A 14,707-nucleotide genomic window follows, 5' to 3' on the forward strand; every position below is an offset into this window, starting at 1 on the left:
ATCTGTATAAACATGGAATTACCAACACCGTCATCTGTAGAAACATGCAAATACCTACACCGCCATCTGTATAAACATGGAAATATCTACACCACTATATCTATCAACATGGAATTACCTACACCGCAATTTCTATAAACATGGAAATATCTCCACCGCTATCTCTATAAACATAGAAATACTTACACCGCCATCTCTATACACATGGAAATATCTACACCGCCATCTGCATAAACATGGAAATATCTACACCGCAATCTCTATAGACATGGAAATATCTACACCGCCATCTGTCTAAACTTAGAAATATCTTCACTGCCATCTGTAGTAAGATGGAAAAGTCTACACCGTGATCTCTATAAACATGGGAATATCTACAACGCTACCTGTATAAACATGGAAATATCTACACCGCTATCTCTATAAACCTGGAAATATTTTCACCACGATCTGTATAAACATGGAAATATCTACACCGTTATCTATATAAATATGGGAAAATCTACACAGCTATCTGTATAAACATGGAAATATCTACGCCGCTGCCTGTATAAACATGGAAATATCTACATCGCTAACGTATAAACCTGGAAGTATCTCCACCGCTATCTGTATAAACATGGAAATACCTTCACCGCTATCTGTATAAATATGGAAATACGTACACTGCTATCTCTATAAGCATGGAAATGACTACACCGATATCTCTATAAACATGGAAATACCTACACGTCTATCTGTATAAACATGGAAATAACTACACTGCTATCTGTATAAACTTGTAAATATCTACACCGCTATCTGTATAAACATGGAAATATCTACACCGCTATCTGTATAAACATTGAAATACTTACATCACTATCTGTATAAACATGGAAATATCTCCACCGCTATCTGTATAAACATGGAAACATCGACAACAGTATCTGTGTAAACATGGAAATATCTACACAGCTATCTGTGTAAACATGGAAATATGTACGCCACTTTCTGTGTGAAGATGGAAATATCTACACCGCAATCTGTGCAAATGTGGAAAAACCTACACCGCGATCTCAGTAAACATGGAAATATCTACACCGCTATCTGTATGAACTTGGAAATATCTACACCGCTATCTGTATAAACATGGAAATATCTACACCTCCATGTGTACAATCATGGTAATATCTCCCTCGCTATCTGTATAAACATAGAAATATCTCCACCGCTATCTGTATAAACATGGAAATATCTCCACCGCTATCTCTCTAAACTTGGAAATATCTACACCGCTATCTGTATAAACATGGAAATATCTACACCGCTATCTGAATAAACATCGAAATATCTACATCGCTATCTGTACAAACATGGAAATATCTTCACCGCTATCTGTATAAACATGGAAACATCTACAACACTATCTGTGTAAACATCAAAATATCTACACAGCTATCTGTGCAAACATGGAAATATGTACGCCACTTTCTGTGTGAAGATGGAAATATCTACACCACAATCTGTGCAAATATGGAAATACATTCTCCGCTATCTCTGTAAACATGGAAATATCTACACCGCTATTTGTATAAACATGGAAATATATAAACGGCCATCTCAATAAACATGGAAATGTCTACACCACTATCTGAATAAACATGGAAATATCTACACTGCAATCTGTATAACCATGGAAATATCTACACAGTCATCTCTATAAACATGGAAATATCTACACCGTATCTGTATAAACATGGAAATAGCCACACCGCAATCTGTATAAACATGGGAATATCTACACCACCATCTTCAAAAACATGGAAACATCTGCATATTCATCTGTATAAACATGGAAATATCTACACCTCCATCGGTGTAAAAATGGAAATATCTACACAGCCATCTGTATTCACATGGAAATACCTACACATCCATCAGTATAAACATGGAAATATCTACAAATCTATCTCTATAAACATGGAAATAACTACACTGCCATCTGTATAAACATGGAAATATCTACACAGCCATCTCTATAAACATGGAAATATCTACACCGCCTTCTCTATAAACATGGAAATATCTACACCGCAATCTACATAAACATGGAAATATCTACACCGCCATCTGTATAAACATGGAAAAATGTACACCGCCATCTGCATAAGCAAGGAAATATCTACACTGCCATCTGTGGAAAGACGGAAATATCTACAACGCGATCTGTATCAACATGGAAATTTCTAAAACGCTACCTGCATAAACATGGAACTATCTACACCGCTACCTGTATAAACATGTGTATACCTAAACCACGATCTGTATGAACATGGAAATATCTATACCGCTATCGGTATAAACATGGAAACATCTTCACCGCCATCCGTATAAACATAGAAATATCTACACAGCCATCTTTAGAAAGATGGAAATATCTACACCGTGATCTCTATAAACATGGGAATATCTACACCACTACCTGTATAAACATGGAAATACCTACACCGCCATCTTCAAAAACATGGAAACATCTGCACATTTATCTGTGTAAACATGGAAATATCTACACCTCCATCTGTATAAAAATGGAAATATCTACACTGCCATCTGTATTCACATGGAAATACCTGCACATCCATCAGTATAAACATGGAAATATCTACACCTCTATCTCTATAAACATGGAAATACTTACACCGCCATTTCTATAAACATGGAAATATCTGCACCGCTATCTCTATAAACATAGAAATATCTACACCGCCTTCTCTATATACATGGAAATATCTACACCGCAATCTGCAAAAACATGGAAACATGTACACCGCCATCTGTATAAACATGGATATATCTACAACACCATCTGTATAAACATGGAAATATCTACACTGCCATCTGTAGAATGATGGAAATATCTACACGGCGATCTGTATAAACATGGAAATTTCTACACCGCTACCTGTATAAACATGCAAATATCTACACCGCTATCTGTATATACATGGAAATATCTACACCACGATCTTTATAAACATGGAAATATCTACAACGCTATCTGTATAAACATGGAAATATCTTCAGGGCTATCTGTATGAACATGGAAACATCTACACCGCTATCTGTATAAATATGGAAATATCAACACCGTTATCTCTATGAACATGGAAATGTCTACACCGCTATCTGTATAAACATGGAAATATCTACATGGCTATCTCTATAAACATGGAAGTATCTACACCGCTATCTGTATAAAAATTTAAATATTTACACCGCCATCTGTATAAAGAAGGCAATATCTACACCGTGAGCTATATAAACATGGAAATATCTACACCGCTATCAATATAACAATGGAAATACCAACACCGCTGTCTCTATAAACATGGAAATATCTACACCGCTATCTGTATAAACATGGATATATCTACACCACTATCTCTATAAACAAGGAAATGCTTACACCGCCATCTCTATAAACATGGAAATACACCGTCATCTCTATAAACATGGAAATATCTCCACCGCTAACTCTATAAACATGGAAATATCTACACCCATGTATTTATAAATTTGGAAATATCTACACCGCTATCTGTATAAACATGGAAATATCTACACCGCGACCTGTATAAACATGGAAATCTCCACACCGCTATGTGTCTAAACATGGAAATATCTAAACTGTGATCTATATAAAGATGGAAATATCTACACTGCTATCCCTATAAACATGGAAACACTTACACCGCTATCTCTATAAACATGGAAATATCTACACAGCCATCTGTGTAAAAATGGAAATACCTACACCGCTATCTGCATAAACATAGAAATATCTACACCGCTATCTGTATAAACATGGAAATATCTACACCACTATCAGAATAAACATGGAAATATCTACACTGCCATCTGCATAAAGATGGATATATCTCCAGAAACAAGGAACTATCCATACCACCGTCTGCATAAACATGGAAATATCTATACCACTATCTCTATAAACATGGAAATACCTACACCGCCATCTGTATAAACATGGAAATATCTACACATTCATCTGTATAAACATGGAAATACCTACATCAACATCTGTATAAACATGGAAATAACTTCACTGCCGTCTGTATAAACATGGAAATATCTACACAGCCATCTCTATAAACATGGATATATCTACACCGCTATCTGAATAAACATGGAAATACCTAAACGGCTATCTCTATAAACATGGAAATATCTACACTGCTCTTTCTGTACACATGGAAATATCTACAAAGCCATTCTATAAACTTGGAAATATCTACACCACCATCTGCATATCCATGGAAATATCTACACCACCATCTGCATAAACATGGAAATATCTACACCGCCATCGGCATAAACATGGAAATATCTACACAGCTATCGGTAAACATGGAAATATCTGCAACGCTATCTGTGTAAACATGGAAATATCTACACCGCTATCTGTGTAAACATGGAAATATCTACACCGCTATATGTAAAACGTGGAAATATCTACAATGCTATCTGCATAAACGGGGAAATATATACACCGCTATCTGTAAAAACTTGGAAATAGCTACAACGCAATCTGTATAAATGTGGGAATATCTACATCGCTATCTCTATACACGTGGAAATATCTCCACCGCTATCTGTATAAACCTGGAAATATCTACAACGCTATCTGTATCAACTTGGAAATATCTACATCACTATCTGTATAAACATGGAAATATCTACAACGCTATCTATGTAAATATGGAAATATCTACAGGGCTATCTCTGTAAACATCGAAATATCTACACAGCTATCTGTGTAAAGATGGGAATATCTACACCGCAATCTGTGAAAGGATGGAAATATCTACACCGCTGTCTCTGTAAACATGGAAATATCTACACCGCTATCTGTATAAACATGGAAATATCTACAATGCCATCTGTGTAAACATGGAAATAGCTACACCACCATCTGTATAAACATGGAAATAGCTACACCGCCATCACTGTAAACACGGAAATACCTACACCGCTATCTGTATAAATATGGAAATATCTACAACGCTATCTCTAATAAACATGGAAATATCTACACTGCTATCTGTATAAACATGGAACTATCTACAACGTTATCTCTATAAACATGGAAATATCTACACCGCTATCTCTATAAACATGGAAATATCATCACCGCCATCTGTATGAACATGCAAATACCTACACAGCCATTTGCATAAATATGGAAATATCTACACCACAATCTTTATGAACATGGAAATATTTACAATGCCATCTGTATACACATGGAAATATCTACACAGCCATGTGTATAAACATGGAAATATCTACACCACCATCTTTATAAACATGGAAATATTGACACTGCCATCTGTATACACATGGAAATATCTTCAAAGCCATCTGTATAAACATCGAAATATCTACACCGCTATCTCTGTAAACATTGAAATATCTACACTGCTATCTGTATAAACATGGATATATCTACATCGATATCTGTATAAACATGGATATATCTACACCGCTATCTGTATAAACATGGAAATATCTACAAAGCTATCTCTGTAAACTTGGAAATATCTACAAAGCTATTTGTGTAAAGATGGAAATATCTTCACCGCAATGTGTGCAAAGATGGAAATATCTACACCGAAATCTCTGTAAACATGGAATTATCTACACCGCTATCTCTACAAACATGGAAATATCTACAACGCTATCTGTATAAACAAGTAAATACCTACACCTCCATCTGTATAAACATGGAAATATCTACACTGCCATCTGTAGAAACATGGAAATATCTACACCGTTATCTGTATAAATATGGAAATATCTACACCGCTATCTCTATAAACATGGAAATAACTACACCGCTATCTCTATTAACATGGAAATATCTACACCTCTATCTCTACAAACATGGAATTATCTACACCTCTATCTCTATAAACATGGAAATATCTACACCGCAATCTCTGTAAACACGAAAATATCTACACCACCATCTCAAGAAACATGGATCTATCCACACCACCATCTGCATAAACATGGAAATATCTACACCACTATCTCAATAAACATGGAAATATCAACACTGCTCTCTGTATAAACATGGAAATATTTACACTGTTATCTGTATAAACATTGAAATATCTAACCCAATATCTCTGAACATGGAAATACCTACACCGACATCTCTATAAACATGGAAATATTTACACCGCTATCTGTATAAACATGGAAATATCTACACTGCCATCTGCATAACGATGGATATATCTACACCGCGAGCTGTATAAACATGGAAATGTCTACTCCGCTATCTGTATAAACATGGAAATACCAACAGCGCTATCTTTATAAACATTGAAATATCTACACCGCTATCTGTATAAACATGGAACTATCTACACCGCCATCTGTATAAACATGGAAGTAGCTACACCGCCATCAGTATAATCACGGAAATATCTACACCGCTTTCTGTATAAATACGGAAATATCTACAATGCTATCTCAATTAAACATGGAAATATCTACACCGCTATCTGTATAAACATGGAAATACCTACAACGCTATCTCTATAAACATAGAAATATCTACAACGCTATCTCTATAATCATGGAAATATCTTCACCGCCATCTGTATGAACATGCAAATATCTACACCGCCATTTGCATAAATATGGAAATATCTACACCACCATCTTTATAAACATGGAAATATTTACCCTGCCATATGTATGCACATGGAAATATCTACACAGCCACCTGTATAAACCTGGAAATATCTACACCGCTATCTCTACAAAGATGGAAATATCTACACTGCTATCTGTATAAACATGGATCTATCTACATCGCTATCTTTATAAACTTGGAAATATCTACACCGCTATTTGTATAAACATGGAAATATCTACACAGATATCTGTGAAAACTTGGAAATATCTACAAACCTATTTCTGTAAATATGGAAATATCTACACCGCAATGTGTGCAGAGATGGAAATATCTACACCAAAATCTCTATAAACATGGAATTATCTACATCCCTATCTCAACAAACATGGAAATATCTACACCGCTATCTGTAAAAACAAGGAAATACCTAAACCTCCATTTGTATAAACATGGAAATATCTACACTGCCATCTGTAGAAACGTGGAAATATCTACACTACTATCTGTATAAATATGGAAATATATACACCGCTATCTCTATAAACATGGAAATACCTACACCGCTGTCTATAAACTTGGAATTTTCTACACATCCATCTCAATAATCATGGAATTATCTACACCTCTATCCCTATAAACATGGAAATATCTACACTGCCATCTCTATAAACACGAAAATATCTACACCGCCATCTCCAGAAACAAGGAACTATCCATACCACCGTCTGCATAAACATGGAAATATCTATACCACTATCTCTATAAACATGGAAATACCAACACTGCTATCTGTATAAACATGGAAATATCTACCCCGCTATCTGTATAAACATTGAAATATCTACCCCACTGTCTCTAAACATGGAAATACCTACACCGCCATCTCTATAAACATGGAAATATCTACACCGCTATCTATATAAGCATGGAAATATCTTCACCGTTATCTGTATAAACATGGAAATATCTACACCGCTATCTGTATAAATATGGAAATATCTACACCGCTATCTCTGTAAACATGAAAATGCCTACACCGTTATCTGTTTAAACATGGAAATATCTACACCGCTATCTCTATAAACATGAAAATATCTACCCCGACATCTGTGTAAACATGGAAATACCTACACAGTCATCTGTATAAGTATGGATATATCTACACAACCATCTGTATAAACATGGAATTAACAGCACCGGTATCTGTATAAACATGGAAATATCTACACCGATATCACTATAAACATGGAAATACCTACAGCACGATCTCTATTAACATGGAAATATCTACACCGCCGTTCTATAAACTTGGAAATATCTACACCACCATCTGTATAAACATGGAAATATCTACAATGCCATCTGTATACACATTGAAATAACTTTTCAGCCATCTGTATAAACATGGAAATATCTACACCACTATCTCTGTAAACATGGAAATATCTACACCGCTATCTGTATAACGATGGAAATATCTACACCGCTATCTGTGAAACGTGAAAATATCTACACCGCTATCTGTATAAACGTGGAAATATATACACCGCTATCTGTATAAACATGGAAATATCTACACCGCTATCTGTATAAACAAGGAAATATCTACACTGCTCTCTGTATTAACATGGAAATATCTACACTTCTATATGTATAAATATGGAAATAACTACACCGCTATCTCTGTAAAAATGGAAATACCTACACCGCTATTTCTATAAACATGGAAATATCTATACTTCAATCTCTATAAACATTGAAATATCTGCACCGCCATCTGTATAAACATGGAAATATCTACACGAATATCAGTATAAACATGGAAATTTCTACACTGCCATCTGCATAAAGATGGAAATATCTACACCGCGAGCTTTATAAACATGGAAATGTCTACACCGCTATCTGTATAAACATGGAAATACCAAAATTTCTATCTGTATAAACATGGAAATAACTACACCGCTGTCTGTATAAACGTGGAAATATCTACACCTCTATCTGTAGAAACTTGAAATATCTACACCGCTATATGTATAAATATGGAAATAACTACACCGCTATGTCTATAAACATGGAAATATCTACACCACTATCTGTATAAACAGAGAAATAACTACACTGCTATCTCTATAAACATGGAAATACCTACACCGCCATCTGTATAAACGTGGAAATATCCACACAGACATTTGTATAAACATGGAAATATCTACACAACTTTCTGTATAAATATAGAAATATCTACACCACTATCTCTATAAACATGGAAACATCTACACCGCCACCTGCATAAATATCTAAATATCTACACCGCCATGTGTATAAACATGGAAATATCTACACCGCCATCTGTATAGACATGGAAATAACCACAACGTCATCTGAATAAACATGGAAATATCTACACTGCCTTCTGTATACACATGGAAATATCCACACAGCCATCTGTAAACATGGAAATATATACACCGCTCTCTGTATAAACATGGAAATATCTACATCGCTATTTGTATAAACAGGGAATATCTCCAATGCTATCTGTATACACATGGAAATATCTGCACAACCATCTGAATAAACTTGGAAATAAATACACCGCTATCTCTATAAACATGGAAATACCTACACCGTTTTCAGTATAAACATGGAAATATCTACACCTCTGTCTGTATAAACACGGAAATATCTACACCGGTATCTGTATAAACTTCGAAATATCTCCACCGCCATCTGTATAAACATGGAAATATCTTCACCGCTATCTTTATAAACATGGAAATAACTTCACCGCTATCTGTATAAACATGGAAATAACTACACCGTTCTCTGTATAAACATGGAAATATCTACACCGCTATCTGTATAAACATGGAGATATCTTCACCGCTATCTGTATAAACATGGAAATATCTACACCGCTATCTGTATAAACATGGAAATATCTACACCGATATCTGCATAAACATGGAAATATCTACACCGCTATCTGTGTAAAGTTGGAAATATCTACACCGCTGTCTGTGTATAGATGGCAATATCTACACTGCAATCTGTGCAAAGATGGAAGCACCTACAGCGCTATCTCTGTAAACATGGAAATACCTGCACCGTTATCTGTACAAACCTGGAAATATCTACACCGCCATCTGTATAAACATAGAAATATCTACACCGCCATCTGTATAAACATGGAAATATCTACACCGCTATATGTATAAATATGGAAATATCTACGCCGCTATCTCTGATAAACATGGAAATATCTACACAGCTGTCTGTATAAACATGGAAATATCTACACTGCTATGTCTATAAACATGGAAATACCTACACCGCCACCTGTATAAACATGCAAATATTTACACAGTCATCTGTATAAACATGCAAATAAATACACCACCATCTTTATAAACATGGAAATATATACACTGCCTTCTGTATACACATGGAAATATCTACACAGCCATCTGTATAAACATGGACATATCTACAAAGCTATCTGAATAAACATGGATATATCTACAACGCTATCTGTGTAAACCTGGAAATATCTACGCAGCTATCTGTGTAAACTTGGAAATACCTACATAGCTATCTGTGTAAAGATGGAAATATCTACACTGCAATCTGTACAAAGATGGAAATATCTACACCGCTATCTCTGTAAACATGGAAATATCTCCCTTGCTATCTGTATAAACATGGAAATATCTACACAGCTATATGTATAAACAAGGAAATATCTACACCGCCATCTGTATAAACATGGAAATATCTACACCGCCATCTGTATGAACATGGAAATACCTACACCGCAATCTGTATAAATATGGAAATATCTAAAACGCTATCTCTATAAACTTGAAAATACCTACGTTATCTCTATAAACATGGAAATATCTACACCGCAGTGTCTTTAAACATGGATATATCAACACCGCCATCTCTATAAACATGAAAATATCTACACCGCCATCTCCAGAAACATGGAATTATTTACACCGCAATCTCTATAAACATGGAAATATCTACACCGCTATATGTATAAACAAGTAAATATCTACACCGTCATCTGTATAAACATGGAAATATCTACACTGCCATCTGTATAAACATGGAAATATCTACACCGCTATATGTATAAATATGGAAATATCTACGACGCTATCTCGGATAAACATGGAAATATCTACACAGCTGTCTGTATAAACATGGAAATATCTACACTGCTATGTCTATAAACATGGAAATACCTACACTGCCATCTCTATAAACATGGAAATATCTACATCGCTATCTGTATAAACATGGAAATGGCCACACGGCTATCTCTATGAACTTGGAAATACCTACACCGTTTTCAGTATAAACACGGAAATATCTATACCGCTATCTGTATAAACACGGAAATATCTACACCGGTATCTGTATAAACTTGGAAATATCTCCACGGCCATCTGTATAAAGATGGAAATATCTCCACCGCTATCTTTATAAACATGGAAATAACTCAACCGCTATCTGTATAAACATGGAAATATCTACACCGCTCTCTGTATAAACATGGAAATATCTACACCGCTATCTGTATAAACATGGAAATATCTACACCGCTATCTGTATAAACATGGAAATATGTACACCGCTATCTGTATAAACATGGAAATATCTACACCGATATCTGTATAAACATGGAAATATCTACACCGCTATCTTTGTAAAGTTGGAAATATCTTCACCGCTGTCTGTGTATAGACGACAATATCTACACCGCAATCTGTGCAAAGATGGAAGCATCTACACCGCTATCTCTGTAAACATGGAAATACCTACACCGCTATCTGTATAAACCTGGAAGTATGTACACCGCCATCTCTATCAAAATGGAAATATCTACACCACCATCTGTATAAACATGGAAATATCTACACCGCCATCAGTATAAACATGGAGATATCTACAATGCTCTCTTTATAAACATGGAAATAACTCCACCGCTATCTGTATAAACGTGGAAATATCTACACCGCTATCTGTATAAACATGGAAATATCTACACCGCCATCTGTATAAACGTGGAAATATCTACACCGCTATCAGTATAAATATGGAAATATCTACGCCGCTATCTCTAATAAACATGGAAATATCTACACAGCTATCTGTATAAACATGGAAATATCTACACTGCTATGTCTATAAACATGGAAATATCTACACCGCCATCTGAATAAACACGCAAATATCTACACAGTCATCTGTATAAATATGGAAATAACTACACCAGCATCTTTGTAAACATGGAAATATCTACACTGCCTTCTGTATACACATGGAAATATCTACACAGCCATCCGTACACATGGAAATATCTACACCGCTCTCTGTATAAACATGGAAATATCTACATCTCTATTTATATAAACAGGGAATAACTCCAATGCTATCTGTATAAACATGGAAATATCTACACCGCTACCTGTATAAACATGGAAATATCTACACCGCTATCAGTGTAACGTGGAAATATCTACACCGCTATCTGTATAAACATGGAAATATCTACACTGCTATCTGTATAAACATGGAAGTATATACACCGCTATCTGTATAAACATGGAAATATCTACACTGCTATCTGTATAAACATGGAAGTATATACACCGCTATCTGTATAAACATGGAAATATCTACACAGCCATCTCTATAAACATGGAAATATCTACATCGCTATCTGTGTAAACATGGAAATGGCCACACGGCTATCTGTATAAACATGGAAATATCTACACCGCCATCTGTAAAACCATGGAAGTATCTACACAGCCATCTTTATACACATGGAAATATCTACACAGCCATCTGTAGAAACATGGAAATAACTACACCGCTATCTCTATAAACATGGAAATACCTACACCGTTTTCTGTATAAACACGGAAATATCTACACCGCTATCTGTATAAACATGGGAATATCTACACCGGTATCTGTATAAACTTGGAAATATCTCCACGGCCATCTGTATAAAGATGGAAATATCTCCACCGCTATCTTTATAAACATGGAAATAACAAAACCGCTATCTGTGTAAACATGGAAATATCTACATCGTTATCTGTATAAACTTGGAAATATCTACATCGCTATCTGTATAAACATGGAAATATCTACACCGCTATCTGTATAATCATGGAAACACCTACAACGCTATCTGTATAAACATGGAAATATCTTCAACGCTAAATGTGTAAACATAGAAATATCTACACAGCTAACTGTGTAAACTTGGAAACACCTACACAGCTATCTGTATAAAGATGGAAATAAATACACTGCAATCTATACAAAGATGGAAATATCTACACCGCTATCTCTGTAAACATGGAAATATCTACATTGCTATCTGTATAAACATGGAAATATGTACACCGCAATCGGTATAAACATGGAAATACCTACACCGCTATCTGTATAAATATGGAAATATCTAAACCGCTATCTCTATAAACTTGGAAATACCTACGCTATCTCTATAAACATGGAAATATCTACACCGCAGTGTCTTTAAACATGGATATATCAACACTGCCATCTCTATCAACATGGAAATATCTACACCGCTATCTGTATAAACATGGAAATATCTACACGGTTATCTGTATAAACCTGGAAATATCTACACCGCTATCTGTATAAACATGGAAATATCTACACCGCCATCTGTATAAACATGGATATATCTACACTGCCATCTGTATAAACATGGAAATGTCTACATCGCTATCTGTATAAACATGGAAATAGCCACACTGCTATCTCTATAAACTTGGAAAATCTACACCGCCATCTGTAAAGACTTGGAAATATCTACACTGCCATCTTTATACTCATGGAAATATCCACACAGCCATCTGTATAAACATGGAAATAAATACACCGCTATCACTATAAACATGGAAATACCTACAGCGTTTTCAGTATAAACACGGAAATATCTACACCGGTATCTGTATAAACTTCGAAATATCTCCCCCGCCATCTGTATAAACATGGAAATATCTCCACCGCTATCTTTATAAACATGGAAATAAGTTCACCGCTATCTGTATAAACATGGAAATATCTACACCGCTATCTGTATAAACATGGAAATATCTACACCGCTACCTGTATAAACATGGAAATATCTACACCGCTACCTGTATAAACATGGAAATATCTACACCGCTATCTGTATAAACATGGAAATATCTACACCGCTATCTGTATAAACATGGAAATATCTACACCGCTATCAGTGTAACGTGGAAATATCTACACCGCTATCTGTATAAACATGGAAATATCTACACTGCTATCTGTATAAACATGGAAGTATATACACCGCTATCTGTATAAACGTGGAAATATCTACACAGCCATCTCTATAAACATGGAAATATCTACATCGCTATCTGTATAAACATGGAAATGGCCACACGGCTATCTGTATAAACATGGAAATATCTACACCGCCATCTGTAAAAACATGGAAGTATCTACACTGCCATCTTTATACACATGGAAATATCTACACAGCCATCTGTAGAAACATGGAAATAACTACACAGCTATCTCTATAAACATGGAAATACCTACACCGTTTTCAGTATAAACACGGAAATATCTACACCGCTATCTGTATAAACACGGGAATATCTACACAGGTATCTGTATAAACTTGGAAATATCTCCACGGCCATCTGTATAAAGATGGAAATATCTCCACCGCTATCTTTATAAACATGGAAATAACAAAACCGCTATCTGTGTAAACATGGAAATATCTACATCGTTATCTGTATAAACTTGGAAATATCTACATCACTATCTGTATAAACATGGAAATATCTACACCGCTATCTGTATAAACATGGAAATATCTACAACGCTATCTGTATAAACATGGAAATATCTTCAACGCTAAATGTGTAAACATAGAAATATCTACAC

Source organism: Pan paniscus, chromosome 7 (genome assembly GCF_029289425.2).
Source record: "Pan paniscus chromosome 7, NHGRI_mPanPan1-v2.0_pri, whole genome shotgun sequence".
NCBI classification, from domain to species: domain Eukaryota; kingdom Metazoa; phylum Chordata; class Mammalia; order Primates; family Hominidae; genus Pan; species Pan paniscus.